The sequence below is a fragment of the Spinacia oleracea genome, chromosome 5, assembly GCF_020520425.1.
Source record: "Spinacia oleracea cultivar Varoflay chromosome 5, BTI_SOV_V1, whole genome shotgun sequence".
Classification (NCBI taxonomy): Eukaryota; Viridiplantae; Streptophyta; class Magnoliopsida; order Caryophyllales; family Amaranthaceae; genus Spinacia; species Spinacia oleracea.
The window spans coordinates 108,307,623-108,323,096 of record NC_079491.1 but is presented as its reverse complement, the minus strand read 5'-3'; the positions used below and the strand labels follow the sequence as shown (position 1 = coordinate 108,323,096).

Here is a 15,474-nt window from a genome sequence, read left to right as displayed (position 1 = left end):
TAACGAGAACTATATGTAAACACTAGAATATATCTCTTTAAGTTAACACGAAATCAAACTTACTAAATTATTAACGATTATAGTGTATAAGAACATACATCATAAATATACTCCAAAAACAGCTAAACAATTACTCTGTAGGACTTATCATAACAAATCTTATTTACTAGTAATCCTAACAAGTGTAATTAAAGAACATAATATTCCTTTGTATATATATATATATATATATATATATATATATATATATATATCATGAATTGCATTATTATTAGACATTTAATGATTATTACACGTATACAAGTACTTAATTAACAGAAAATAGCTAATTGAAACTGATAACATTATATCGAGACAACATAGACATTAAAGTATGATACAATACATCTATGAGATTGTACGTTTTTGAGTTGACATAAAACCAAATTAAGTGGGATCAGACATAGTCAAGTTAAAATCAGGCCGGTTCAATACAAAAAGGCCGATTAGATAATGATTCTGGTCAAATCACATATTTGTTGGGTGAAATCGGTGTCGGTGGAGTTTAGGTCGGGTCGAATCGGTGTTGGTTAGACAACAGTTTGGGTCAAACCAAATCGGGTCAAATCAGATATTTATCGGGTCAAATTGGTGTCCGGTGATGTTCAGGTCGGGTCAAACCGGTGTCGGGTGGAGTTTGGGTGAAATCCAACCGGTGACAAGTGGAGTTCGGGTCGGATCAAAGTGGTTACGGGTGGAGTTCACATCGGGTGAAACGGGTGTCGAGTAGAGTCAAGTCCGTTACATATCGGGTTTGGGTCCTTGATTTTCCGGGTCAAACAAGTTCGGTTAGAATTTGAAACAGGTGGCTTTTACGGGTCTGGTTAGGTTATGACAGCTCTACTTCTAGGTGGGTTGGTGTAGGGGGTATTTTTCGTACTTGCCTTTTTCCCCTACGAGGGCGGTTGTTTAGAAACCTTTCGTATCTTTGTACTTTGAAGGAGTCGTCACCAAACATTATTTAGGGTCTCGTTTGGAAAGACCAAAAATATGACTCTATTAGGATAAGGCATTGAATCTTAGAAACGGATGGGTGAGATCCGGGCAAGGGAACGAGATGCTTATTCCGCGAGCTTTAAAAATGATTCAAATGCGTGGCACAACATTTTCGAAAATACCCTAGTTTAGACTATGTGGGTTTGAATTTAGAATAAATCGAATTTCTAGTTTGTATGGTGGTCACTTTGCTTTAAAGTTAATTTAAGGGAACCTAAGATCGGTTTTTCCAAGAAATTATCTTTGTTAAGCGTGGCGTAACCTTGTATCTTGTTGTATTTAGCATGTTAGGTGATGAAAGCAATAAGCAAGTAAAGCAACATCACAATGAAAAATAGGTGCGGAATTAGTAAAGTACAAGACCACCTAGAAATGGACTAGGAGGTAGAACCACATTGCCTAGAAGGACTAGGCAAGTAAAGTTGCGGAATTTCAATCGCATAATTGAAAGTGCGGAATTGAAATTACATAATTGAAAGTGCGAAATTGAAATTGCATAATTGAAAGTGCGGTATTGAACTTGCATAATTGAAAGTGCGGTATTGAACTTGAATCTTAGCACATGAGATCCGAACGCCAAGCGACTCCTTAAAAATAAGTGCGCCCGACACGGATTCAAAGTAAAAATCTCTACTTTAGGTCAAGTTGCTCGACCTAAAGTGTCTTAGATTTTGAACATAGAACTTGAACTTGAAAAGTTTGAATCTTGAAATATTGTACTTAAAATATTGAACTTGAAATGTTGAACTTTGAAATATTGAACTTGAACTTGAAATATTGAATTTGAACTTAAAATATTGAATTTAAGAGTCTTGAATCTCAAAGATTGGACCTTTTAATGTTGAAAAGGCTTGATATTTGATGAGCTCTTTTTTTGAAATGATCCTAGTTTAAGGAAGTTATTGCAAACAACCCTAAACATTATTGGATCTTGAAACTTGAACTTGAAATTTGAAAAGTGGAGTCTTGAATCTCAAAGATTAAACCTTTAAACATTAGAAAGGCATCATCTTTGATTACTCCATGTTTTGAAGGTAATTCTAGTTCAAAGAAGTGATTACAAACAACTTTGAACATCATTGAATCTTGAAAGTTTGTATTTTTGTATATCGCATAAAGTTTGGATTTTGTAAGAAATGTATGATTGTTGTAAGTGACACTTTTAGGATTAAAAATGCCAACTTACTAATCATTTTTGAAAGGGAAAATCAAAGAAACATGATTGATTAGGGTTGGGATTCGGAATTACCTAGTTAGGTTTAGGCAAGAATTCCTTTTAGAGCTCCCAATTGCTTAGAACTTGAAAATTGTATGTGATTTTGGAGGATTTTTGTATTTTGATTTGATTGGCAATTTTTGTATTACGACGTTGTGTTTTGATTTTTGCCTCTCCATAATGCTTAGAATTAGGGGTTTAAATAGGAGAAGCTGCTGCTAAACGCCAGCTCACGACAGCGTCCAGCGCAGCTGCCAGCGCTAGGTGTTGCTGACGTGGCGCAGAAGCTGCAAAACAAGGACGAAAGATGTCGTCCTTGTTTTGGCTTGTAATGGTGTACCTTCGTACGAATTGTACGAATTTGGCACGTAGTGTTTGCTTGATGATTAAGGCTTGGTTTGCGTCTAAAAACAAGCCGTTTGGGGTTTTTGAATTCGGTTTTACGGGACGAGGCTCGGCTTGCTCGATTTTGTGGGTCGGTGCCCGAATTGGGGTTTCTTAGTGTCATTTCGAATGGAAAAGGCCTTGTAAAACTAATGGGATAGTCCATTGGGTGAGATTGTACTTGGATTTTGAAATTGATTTTTGGAAATTGTATTTTGTACCGAGTTCCGGAATGGGAACAGCCTCGGTGATTGGATTTTGGCTATTGGATTTTGGAAATGTTCTTAGCAATTGGGACTTCAGCACGGAGTTTCTCCAACCGCCTAACAAGGATAATGGTATCGTCATCATCCCAATGGGGAGACACGATTTAGGTGTCTACAGAAGCCCCCACTTTGACTGAGCGTTCGGTTAGGAAAGCGCAAGTTAAAGTTTTCAACTCGGGACGGAGAACGGTCAAGATGTTCTGCAATCAAGAACATTCTTTGTACGCCAGTACCTGCACAAAACAGGTGTTAGAAAAAAGGATAGAGTCTACCTCCGTTCGGTTGTGACGACTCTGATTTGTACTTGTACTGCACTTCCGCCTTTGGTTTAGGACGGAGCTTGGCATCGAAAATTTTGAATTTCGAACGCTTGAATCTTGAATTTTGAATACCCGGAATTGATCCGATGGGGATGGGCTTCACTGGGGATAAGAGCTTTTTATTGGCTCTTAAGATTTTGAAATTTCGGCTGACTTTCTTGGAGCTTGGGTCCGTTGGGAGTCGAACGCCTAAATTGTTGTATTTTGTGGACTTTGTATTCTTGAAATGCTCATCTGTATGTGTTTGGAGATACAGGTATATACCCGTATTTTCGGAGGATAGCATGATTTGATGTTTGATGCCTGGTGCAGAAAACCGTAGCAGAAAAGGGCGTGCAATCAGCACGGAGGACCGTGCACTGAAGATTCCTGCGCATGTAGCAGGTCAGCGCTGGGCGCTGAGCTCGGCGTTCGGCACAGGTTTGTGCTATAAAAGCCCCCCCCCTTGCCGTGCCATTTGAAGAGCTCAAGCTTTCATTCTCTTGCTTTTTCTCTCTCAAAGGTCGAACACTCTCCCCTTGATCTTGTTCTTGCCTTATCCATGTAAGTATTTCATGTTTTGCTTATGAAATAATCTCTAGGATTGCATGTAGCTTTGATTTTTTGCACTTTGAAATGATGATTGTATGATATTAGGCTTCTTGAATCTTGTAGAAAATTGTTTGATAGCCACTTGAACTTGAACTGTTGGAACTTGTAGATTTGAATTTTTGAAATTATTCTTGAACTTTGTACTTGCTTCGGCATGGATAACCTAGGCGTTGGTGTAGAACTTGTATACCTGCTTCGGCATGGATAGCCTAGGCGTTGGTGTAGAACTTGTATTCCTGCTTCGGCATGGATAGCCTAGGCGTTGGTGTAGAACTTGTATTCCTGCTTCGGCATGGATAGCCTAGGCGTTGGCGTAGAGGTCCCTAGCTGAGTCTGTACTGCCACTGGGGATTTTTTGAATTTTGACTTTTGTACGGGCTAGTATAGGATAGCCCCCAGTTTAGAATCTTGATATTTTGTATTTTTCATGATTTAGTATGCCTCGTCACACTCGGTGAAAGCGTGCCGAACGTTCAGTGGTTCGAGCTGCCATGGAGGATGCTTCGGATGATGAAGCAGCTGCAACAAACGTGCCGGAGGGGGGCATGGTTCCTCGGAGAGTACCCGCCTTCGTTGGCACTGGCTGGAGTCCTTCCAGTCTAGTGTTCCGACCGGAGTTTCATTTGTCTCAGCGGCCTCGCGCTGGTTTGGTAAGTCTTATACTGTGCTTTGCCTTTTGAACTTGTACAGGTTTTGAACTGATTGGCTCATCCATAGGCTGATGGAGATCCGTTGCGCACTTTTTGGTCCTTGGCGGACCTTCACAAAGTCTTTCCGGTCGTCTGTGCTGACGTGGAGGCCATGAAGATTTGGTTGCAGACGGGCCTGGTCGATTTCTGACGTGCCATGGGAGATACCCAGAGGAGAACGGGGATCAAACCCCGGTTACAGGCCTTGCTGGAGCGGTGGTGGGATACCAATAACACCTTTCACATGTCATGGGGGGAGATCACTATCACCCCTCTTGAGTTTGCTATGATCACGGGTCTTCCCTTCTCTGAGAGGAACGTGACTTTTGATTCTGAGTTGACGTGGCACTCGCACGGTGTCAGGGGCTTTCTTGGCCCTGTTGTTGACTTGGCAGATGATGACACCCACGCTTCTGTGACGGTGATCATGGCTGCGATCCGCAACGTGGACATTTCTGCGGAGCAGAGGGTTCGGCTCTTCCTCTTGGCTCTGGTGAGTAGAGTGATGACCCCGAGCAGGAACAGTCGGGTGCACATTGGCTTCTTGACAGCTTTGCAGGATATGAGGGCTGTTTCGAGCCTCAACTGGGGTGGTCTGGCATATATCCACCTTTTGTATGAGATGAAGTGAGCCTCTCGGACTGCGCCGGAGAGCGAGCCCAATATTGTTGCCCTGTGGAGTGTGCTGAAGGTATTCGAGACTCCTTGTACCTTGTATTTTGTACTTGTATGTTTGTATCTTGAACTATTGATTGATGCTTTGTTTGCTTTTTGAAAGATTTGGATGTACGAGCACTTCCCGACTTTGGCGCTGGTTCGTACTAGGGATGCGGCTTACCCGTATGCTGCCTCTTGGATAGGAGCGGTGCGCAGGAGGGTGCCTCTGGCGGCCTCCCGCAGAGTTTTGCGGGTTTTACCCGTTGATGAGGTAAACATTTGTACTGTTTTTCCCTTTTGTATTTGTACTTGTATAGTTGCCCGAGTTGTTTGATCTGTAGGTGGTTTGGCGTCCCTTTGCTGGTGCGCCTATACCTGTTCCGGCTACTCGTGCCCTCTTCTTGTCTAGGCGGCGGGTCTTGCTCCCGGGGGTGTATCGCCATATGTGGTACTTGGGGGAGCGAGTGTCCCTTCAGCACAGTACGGGGGGTAGGCTTGTCCCTAAGGACCCACCGGAGTCCATGTTAGCGCCAGACGATGAACTCGCCCGACTCTATTTGAGTGCTAGGGGTGATGATGTTTGTCTCCCTTGGGAGCACTTTGTAGATAGGAGGGGTCGTTATGAGGACCTTTTAAAGAGGCTTGCTCCACCTGTACGCTTCGTACTGCCGGTGAGCTTTTGAATTTTGTATCTTGTATTCTTGTATTCTTGTACTCTTGTATAATTGAATCATTGTATGAATGCTTGTGGGAGGAGGAGGTTGACCCTGAGGATATTCCCCATGCTGATAGAACCATCCGCTATGAGAACTCGGATGAGGAGCAGGTGGAGGTGACCGTCCCTTCTCCTCCGTACCGGAGGTCGTATGATGCTGTACCTGAGCATTATGCAGTTGTAAGTACTGTTGTATTTTCTTGAAATTGATTGTAATCTTGTATCTGGAAATTGATCTTGAATTTTGTATGCAGGCGCCTCGGGTGAGAGTGCGTCGCTGGATGCTTCTAATTGATTCTTTGAAGAGGCATTGTGCCAAGCTGACCCAGAATCTTTCTGGCCGGGACAGAGAGGTGATTTCTTTGACTGTGAAATTTTGTACTCTAGAAATTCGAACTTGGATGTCTGACTTTTGAATTTTGTACTTTTGTATAGGAGCGTCGTCGAGGTCGTAGAGGTTCCGTTGACAGGGAGCCCCAGGTGGAGACTTCGTTGAGGCAGGAGGAGCCGATCTTGGATGTGGGACAGGGGTCCGGTGCTGGTATTTATCAAAGGCATTCTGATGTTGATAGGGGAGGTGTCCCCTTTGTATATGATGAACCTACCAGGCATTCTTTTGGGGGTGCGAGCAGTTCGAGGCCTTTTGTACCTCCTCCCGGCTATTACTTCGGAGGAAGCGACTCTCAACCTTGGGGTGTACATGCTTGGACTTACTGGCAGGAGATGGAGAGGATGCGTCAGGCCCAGATGTTTGGGGCACCGCGCCAGTTCATGGCAATGCCGCCGCCTTATTAGTACCCTTCCCCTCAGCAGGGAGTTTATCATTCTCCCGGTACTCTTCGTATTTCGGAGCAGGAGCCTGGTACCCCTAGGGCAGAGCTGGATCGGGATCTGGAGCGTTACAGGAGCCGAGACAGGGGCAAGGAGCCTGTGGTTGACATTACGGCTGGTGATGAATCGGACTGACCCTGCATGGTAGCGAGTTCCAGCTTGCCTTGGTTGGATTTTTGTATAGATTGTATTTGTATGGATTTGAAATTTAAACTTTGTATGGCTTTGAATTTTGCAAGGTTTAGAATTTTTGGATCTTGTATGGCTGAATATTGGTTTTTGTATGATTGAAAATTGAATTTTGTATGTGTTGTGTGTACTTTTGAAATTTGTAGCTATATGTATGCATGCAAAATTGAAAAAATTTGACCATTTTTTCGGGTGTACATACCCACTATAAGCCCCCACTTTGACTAAGGTTTTTTGGTTAGGAAAAGCGCAAGTCAAAGTATATTCAACTTTTGCTGATGCATATGCAGACTCGACTTAGGACGCCGATCTAGGACTAGAATGTTTGAATTTTGAACAGATTGACTCGAAATCGGCCCGAGGCGCTGACCCGGACTGCTTGAAATTGCGCGGTTTGCGGCTTTGGAATCTTGAATAATTGAGGATATACTCTGCTGTCCGAAGCACCAAAGAGTGCGTACTTGGAATCATAAAGGGGACGGTGGCCTCGTCCTTTGTTGCAGGCACCTGTGCTTGGCGCAGGTCTCGGCGCCTGGCGCCGGTCTACTGTCATAAGTGCCGGGTTTTTTTGTATAAATAGGGAGCTTTTCGGACCATATTTTGCATCAATCCATCCTTGCTTTTCTATTTATACCTCTTCCTCACGAAAAGAAAGAAAATGGCCATGTCTTTTGAAAATGCCTTGAACTCTTTGCTTGGTTCTTTAGGCAAATTAGAGAAAATGGAGCTCGATGGCATGCATCTTGGGGTGCTCGCCTCCTTCCGGTTTGTAAAGCTTGATGTGCACTTTATTCTTGCTGCTTTGGAGGCTTGGGATACGAATCATCATGTCTTCCGCTTTGGAAATAATGAGGTATGTCCCCTCCCTGAAGAGTTTAGTGCTATCCTGGGGTGGCCCATTATGTCGGAGCCATGCATGCCTAGTGTTGAAGAACACTTTTTCTTGGGTTTTGAAAGATATTTGGGATTAAACCCCCACTTTTGAGTGCTGTTGTATATGGTAGAGGGGTGGATTTGTCTGTCCTTGCTACTTACTTTGCTGGGCTTGATGTCCCCAAGGTTTTCCACTTGAGGGCCTGACATGTGCGTTTTATATAGTGTTTTCACCCCCGTCCCTTAGTACTTTTATGCGTCAAATGAGCTCATAGGAGCCATTTTAGTACTAATCTGTGTATTTTAGTGTGCCTTGAGTTTCAGGAATACTTAGTGAGAAATTGGTCTTTTTAGGCCCGTTTCTTGATGATTTAGGCCACTACATGATCCCGAGGGAGTTCGGGACGACTTTTGTCGATTTACGGGAGCCCTAGATGTTCATGATCGAGCCCCGAAAGTTAGACTCGGTGTTGCGGACGAAGGGCGGATCACTTAGCCCTCCGCCCGGTGGATTGCCCCTCGCCCACCGGGCGAGCAAGCATAAAGGAGCAGGCAGCAGGCGCCCGACGGGCGGATCTTCGCCCGGTGCCCATCGGGCGCCCATCAAAGGTAGCAGCAGCAAGTTCCCCCTCCGCCCGACGGGCGAGTGGCGCCCGACCGGGCGCGTGCATATGTTTTCAGAAGTTTCTCCCTCCGCCCGCCGGGCAGCCTTGTGCCCGTCGGGCGGGTTTCGAGCTGGTCGCCCGTCGGGCCACATATAGCCCTTAGTTAATTTAGTTGGACATCTTATTATCTTATTTTCTAGTATTAAGCACTTAGATTATTTTCCTAAGCTTAGTTTTCTCTCAAATTTAGTTCAAAACACTTAGTTTCAAATTCAATAAAAATTCAAGCTTTTCTTTTCCATTGTTCTTCAATTAGGTATTGTTCTTTATTTCAATCATTTATTTTGCTTTAATTATGTCTTCAATCATGCTAATTTCTTTGTTTATTGTTAATATGCTTGAGTAGTCTAATTTCTAGGGTTTGGGAATCCATGAATAATATGAAGGGACATTGAATAATTGTGATTGTTGGCATTGTAATTAATTCCTACTGATTGGTTTATTTCATTATACAATTAGATTTGCGCATGTTTAATTGTGGTAGTTTTGCAATATCAAATTAAGATTCGAGAGATGCAATTTGATGTTTAGGCTTGTGTCAATAGGTGGAATTAGAGTTAATACGTAGCGAGAGCCCGTTAATTCTAAGTCTATGATTAGTATTGATTCGAGAGAGCATGCTAGTCTAATTAATTACCTTGTTGATTATCGTGATTGTTCATTATCCTGGATTGTTAATTGTTGGTGAACCTATGCCCTAGATTCCTTAATATATTGATTCCTAGTTGTTTAGTTATCGCCGTAGTTTTAGTAAACCATCAAACAAACTCTTGTTCCCAATAGTCTAGTCTAATTGATTAATAGTAGAAAGAACACTGTTTCCCTGTGGATTCGATCCTGACTTCCCTTGCTACCTAGCTAGTGGACCTTAGGTTATTTTTGATTAGGTGATACGACTTAAGCCTGTCAAAATTTGGCGCCGTTGCCGGGGAAACGGTTTTATTTTCTGTTGTTGATTGCTTATCCTAGATTATTGTTTGTTACTACTCAAGGAACTTACGTTCCTTGAGACCGGATCTCACATTGTTTTGTAGTCTTTGTCTATGCCCAGGACCGTAGGTACTAGTAATCTTACTCCATTCGATCCTGAGCCCGAAAGAACCTTTCGTAGACGAAGAACTTTCATTGCACAGTGTGGGAATTACTCTGATTCTGATCATAATATTGGCGATCTTTTTCCTTCAGATACAGATTCAGTTTCAGAGATAGAGATGGGTGACGAAAATCTGATACCGCCACCTACCCCACGGCTTACAGACTATTCTAAGCCAAGTCTGTCCGTGCTAGCAAAGGCGATCATGCCTTCTATTGCAGCTGAGACCTTCAAGATTGAGCCTGCATTGATTAACATGATCGAGAGACGCCAGTACGGTGGGGAACCAGGTGAAGATCCGAATCTTCACATTCAGTCCTTTATCCAATATTGTTCCACCATCAAGCAAAAGGGATTGACTCCGGAGCAGACTATGGAGATACTTTTCCCATTCTCTTTGAGTGGGAAAGCTAAACTGTGGATTAATGGGTTGAATCGGGCGGCTTTGAAAATCACTAATTGGGAGTCCTTGGCTCTTGCTTTTTATGTTAAATATTTTCCACCTGAGAAAACGGCTCGTCTGAGGGGTCAGATATTAGGTATCTCACAACAAGCAGATGAGAGTTTGTTCGAGGTCTGGGAGAGATTCAAGGATTTGCAAAGAGAGTGCCCGCACCATGGTTTGGAAGATTGGTTCTTGATTCAGCAGTTTTATAATGGTCTGGGCAATAAGTCGAGATGTTTGTTGGATTCAGCTGCCAGTGGGAGGTTTATGCAACTTGAGGTGCCCAGAGCTATGGAGGTGATTGAGGAGATAGCCATTCACAATGCTCAGTATGGGAATCCTAGAGGTCTATCTAACAGGGGTGGTAAGCATGATTTAAATTCTATTGAACAATTAACTGCCCAATTGACTGCTTTACACTATAAGTTTGATAATATGCAAGCAGCCAATACTCAATCTGCCCAACCTGCTAGTGTAGCTGCTATGAGTGCCCAACCTGCTACTGTTTGTGAAAGTTGTGGAATGTCTGCTCATTATGCACCGGAATGTAGGAGCTCTGTTGAACAATGTCACGCATTTCAATCCTACAAACAAAATAACCCATTCTCCAACTCTTACAATGAGGGCTACAAAAACAACCCTCTACTATCCTACAGGAGCAACAATATCCAGAACCCTCACCAAGTCTAACATCCACCACAACAACCATACCAACCCTACCAACCACGGAACAACTACAACCAACAGTCTAGTGGACCACCTGGGTTCCCTAGACAACACACATCACCTCCACCACCACCACCTCAAACCACACAGCCTAACCCTATGCTAGTAGAGATGAGAAACATGATGTTACAAATGCAAAAATCTCTAAGTGAAAAGGATGCAAAAATCGATGCTCTTACTGCTCACAACAAGATCATTGATACACAGTTGGCACAGATGGCTACTACTATTGCAGGGAGGCCACCAGGCCAATTTCCTTCACAGCCCGAAAATAGGGAGACTGCTTGTTAGGTTATGATACATATGACAATTCATAAATCATGCGGAAAAACCATAAAGCCAGGAAAACATATTATTTACACATAATCATTTAGCATAGTTTAGATGCATACTCTTTGTTGCGTGCCCTCCCTAGCTGCGCCCGAACCGAACAAGAACAAGTCTTTAGGACTCCAAGTGTCGTCCCTCCGTAGATAGTCCACAGCACGTCCGGATCCGCCTTAAGATTGACCAACTAGAATCGCCCTTAAGGTACTTAGAATTTTCGGCACTTTATAGGCAATTGTATGACTGAATTTTGCTCTCAAAAACTCACTTTGAATACTTGAATGCTCGATGTAAATATGTGACCCAAGGCACCTATTTATAGAGTTATGGAAAAGGATTTGGAATCCTATTAGGATACTAATTTATTTAATTATAATCCTACTAGGACTCTAATTAAATAAACTAAATCTTTTAGGATTAGATTTAATCATATGACAAATCCCGGTAGCTTTAGGATTCGAGTAGCACACAAACACACACGCACGCACAGCAGCCCACGAGGGGCGCCATGCGCGCGCGCGCAGCCCGCGAGCTCGCAGCCCACTGCCGCAAGCCCACACGCTGCCGTAGCCTTGGCGCGCGCTGGGCCTGCCTTGCGGTGGGCCTGGCGCAGCCTTGGCTGGTGCGTTTGTGGCGCGCTGGCTTGCTGGGCGATGGCCCGGCTTCGTGCTGGGCCTTCGTCTGGCAGGCCTCGTCCGATGCTAATTCGTACGATACGCTTCCGATTAATTTCCCGATTCCGGAATTCATTTTCGATACGAACAATATTCAATATTTCCGATTCCGGAATCAATTTCCGTTTCGAACAAATATTTAATATTTCCATTTCCGGAATTATTTTCCGATTCCGATAATATTTCCGATTCTGACAATATTTCCGTTTCCGGCAATATTTCCGATTCCGGCAATATTTCCATTTCCGATAATATTTTCCGATACGTACCATGTTTCCGTTTCCGGCAACATCTACGACTTGGATAATATTTATATTTCCGATACGATCCATATTTCCGTTTCCGGCAATATCATCGTTTCCGGAGTATTCATTTCTTGCCTGTGACGATCTCAGCTCCCACTGAAACCAAGATCCGTCGATTCCGAATATCCATAGATGGAGTATTTAATGCCATTAAATACTTGATCCGTTTACGTACTATTTGTGTGACCCTACGGGTTCAGTCAAGAGTAAGCTGTGGATTAATATCATTAATTCCACTTGAACTGAAGCGGCCTCTAGCTAGGCATTCAGCTCACTTGATCTCACTGAATTATTAACTTGTTAATTAATACTGAACCGCATTTATTAGACTTAACATTGAATGCATACTTGGACCAAGGGCATTATTTCCTTCACTGCTAATGCAATTACATTGAGGAGTGGTAGGGATTATGATGGTCCTTCTATGCCGGTTGAGGTTGATTCCGGGGTGTCTGCTAGTGATCTGGTCAGTGAGGAAATCCCAAAGATAGTTATGGATGAAAAGGAAGCTGAAAAGGTAGTCAATGAGAATGAGGCTACAACTGAGGTTAAGAAGGGGGCGGATATTCAAGTACCACCTATTGCACTCCCCTTCCCAAACCGACAACTCAAGAATAAGCTAGACAAGCAGTTTGGCAGATTCTTGGAAGTGGTCAAAAATTTGCAGGTAACGGTTCCTTTTACTGAATTAATTTTACAGGTTCATGCTTATGCTAAATTCATGAAAGATATTTTGACCAGGAAACGTGCTTTTTGTGAGGTAGAGACTGTAGCTTTCACTGAAGAATGTAGTGCTTATTTGCAAAACAAGTCTCCACCTAAACTTAAAGACCCCGGGAGTTTTTCCATCCCATGTAACATTGGCATTGTATTTATTGATAAAGTTTTATGTGATCTAGGTGCTAGTGTGTCTGTCATGCCTTTGTCTGTCTGTATTAAACTGAATATGGGTGAGCTTAAGGTTACCAATATCACTCTACAAATGGCCGACCGTTCTGTCAAATACCCCTTAGGTGTTTTAGAGGACGTCCATGTTAGAGTAGGTAAATTCTATATACCTGTAGACTTTGTAGTATTAGACATGCAGGAGGATTCTCAAATTCCCATAATCTTAGGTAGACCCTTCCTTCACACGGCGGGGGCGGTAATTGATGTTAAAAGTGGGAAATTGACATTGTCTGTTGGGGATGATAAGGTGACTTTTAATCTGAATAGTGCCTTAAAAAGTCCCATGGTAGAGGAGGAACAATGCTATCGCATAGATGTAGTTGATTTTATTACTCGTGATAACGTCTCCCAAGTTCTCGAAAGAGATCCCTTGGAGGCAGTGCTTTGTTGTGAGTCTTCTGCAGGTGATAGCCGTTCTTGGAGTGCTGAAGTGGATGCTCTGGAGTTGGCTCTTAATGGTGGAGAATCTGAGCCGGAGAGCACCAAATTGAAGAGGTTAGTTCGGCCGGTTTGTTCTGTTAAAGAGGTAAAGAAACCCGAACTTAAGCCTCTTCCTGCTAACCTTAAATATGCGTTTTTAGATGATGAACAACTTTGCCCTGTGATCGTCAGTACTGCACTTGATGCAGACCAGTTATCCCAACTTCTTATTGTGTTGAAAAGGCACAAAAAGGCCATTGGGTACAGTATTGATGATTTAAAGGGTATTAGCCCTGACTTTTGTATGCATAGGATACATCTAGATGAAAATCATAAACCATGCATCCAACCCCAACGTCGTTTGAACTCTGTCATGCAAGATGTTGTAAAAGCTGAAGTTATGAAATTGCTTGATGCGGGTATTGTGTATGCGGTGTCTGATTCTAAGTGGGTGAGTCCTGTTCAGGTAGTGCCTAAGAAAGGGGGGACAACTGTGGTGAGAAATGAAAAAAAATGAGTTGATACCAACTAGGGTAGTCACAGGTTGGCGCATGTGCATTGATTATAGGCGTCTTAATGTTGCTACTAAAAAGGACCATTTTCCCCTTCCCTTCATTGATCAAATGTTAGAAAGGCTAGCCTGTCACAAGTTTTTCTGTTATCTGGAATGTTATTCTGGTTTCTTTCAAATTCCCATACATCCAGACGACCAGGAAACGACCACTTTCACCTGTCCCTATGGTACCTTTGCATATCGTAGGATGCCTTTTGGTCTGTGTAATGCACCTGCTACTTTCCAACGTTGCATGATGAGTATCTTTTCTGATTTTATTGAGTCTATCATGGAAGTGTTTATGGATGATTTTAGCGTCTATGGTACTTCTTTTGATTCTTGCTTGCTAAATCTGACTAAAGTCTTGAAAAGATGTGAAGAGTGTAATTTAGTTTTGAACTGGGAAAAGTGTCATTTCATGGTTACTGAAGGGGTGGTTTTGGGACATTTGATTTCTGATAAGGGCATTCAGGTGGATCGAGCTAAGGTCCAAGTGATTGAACAATTACCCCCTCCAGTTAATGTGAAGGGTGTTAGAAGCTTTCTTGGTCATGCGGGGTTTTATCGCCGCTTTATCAAGGATTTTTCTAAAATTGTTAAACCACTTACCCAGCTCCTCCTCAAGGATGCCCCGTTTGTGTTTACTGATGCTTGTCTTGAGGCCTTTGACAGGATTAAACAGGCACTGATTTCGGCTCCCATCATTCGTTCTCCCGAATGGGATCTTCCGTTCGAGATAATGTGTGATGCAAGTGATTATGCAGTTGGGGCAGTTTTGGGTCAGAGAAAGGAGAAGGTTTTACATGCCATCTATTATGCAAGTAAGACCTTAGATGAAGCTCAAGTTAATTATGCTACTACTGAGAAGGAGCTTCTAGCCATAGTCTATGCCTTGGACAAGTTTCACACCTATCTGATTGGGTCCAAGGTGATAGTCTATACTGACCATGCGGCTCTTAAGTATCTGCTCTCAAAGAAGGAAGCCAAGCCCAGGCTTATTCGATGGATACTACTGCCACAAGAATTTGATCTGGAGATTCGCGATAAAAAAGGGGCTGAGAATGTTGTTGCAGATCACCTGTCTAGATTGATATATGATGATGGTAAAGTGCCTACACCGATCGATGACTCATTTCCGGATGATCACTTACTTGCACTTGCCAGTCAGTCACCATGGTTCGCAGATTTTGCTAACTACATTGTAGGGGGTATTCTTCCGGCCGATCTTACATATCAACAGAAGAAGAAATTCCTACATGATGTTCGGTTCTATATCTGGGATGACCCTTATTTGTTTCGTGAGACTGCTGAAGGGTTGTACAAGCGTTGCGTTCCGGAATGGGAAGTCCAAGGTATTATCAGTAGGTGTCATTATTCACCTTATGGTGGTCACCATGGACCGGCAAAGACCAACGCTAAGCTGTCGCAATGTGGTTTTTACTGGCCTACTATGTTCAAGGACGCACAAGCTTTTATTATAGCTTGTGATGCGTGCCTGAGGGCCGGCACTATTTCGAGGAGGTATGAGATGCCACAGAACGGGATCCTTGAG

At 43.1% G+C, this 15,474-nt stretch overlaps 1 non-coding gene across 1 annotated transcript; it reads right to left on the bottom strand.

Annotated features, from left to right (window-relative positions):
- Window positions 1-10,041: 10,041 nt before the first annotated feature.
- On the bottom strand, window positions 10,042-10,148 carry LOC130462363 (small nucleolar RNA R71). The gene has a single exon (XR_008922457.1). It is a non-coding gene; the product is annotated as a small nucleolar RNA R71 (small nucleolar RNA).
- Between the last annotated feature and the right edge of the window lie 5,326 nt (window positions 10,149-15,474).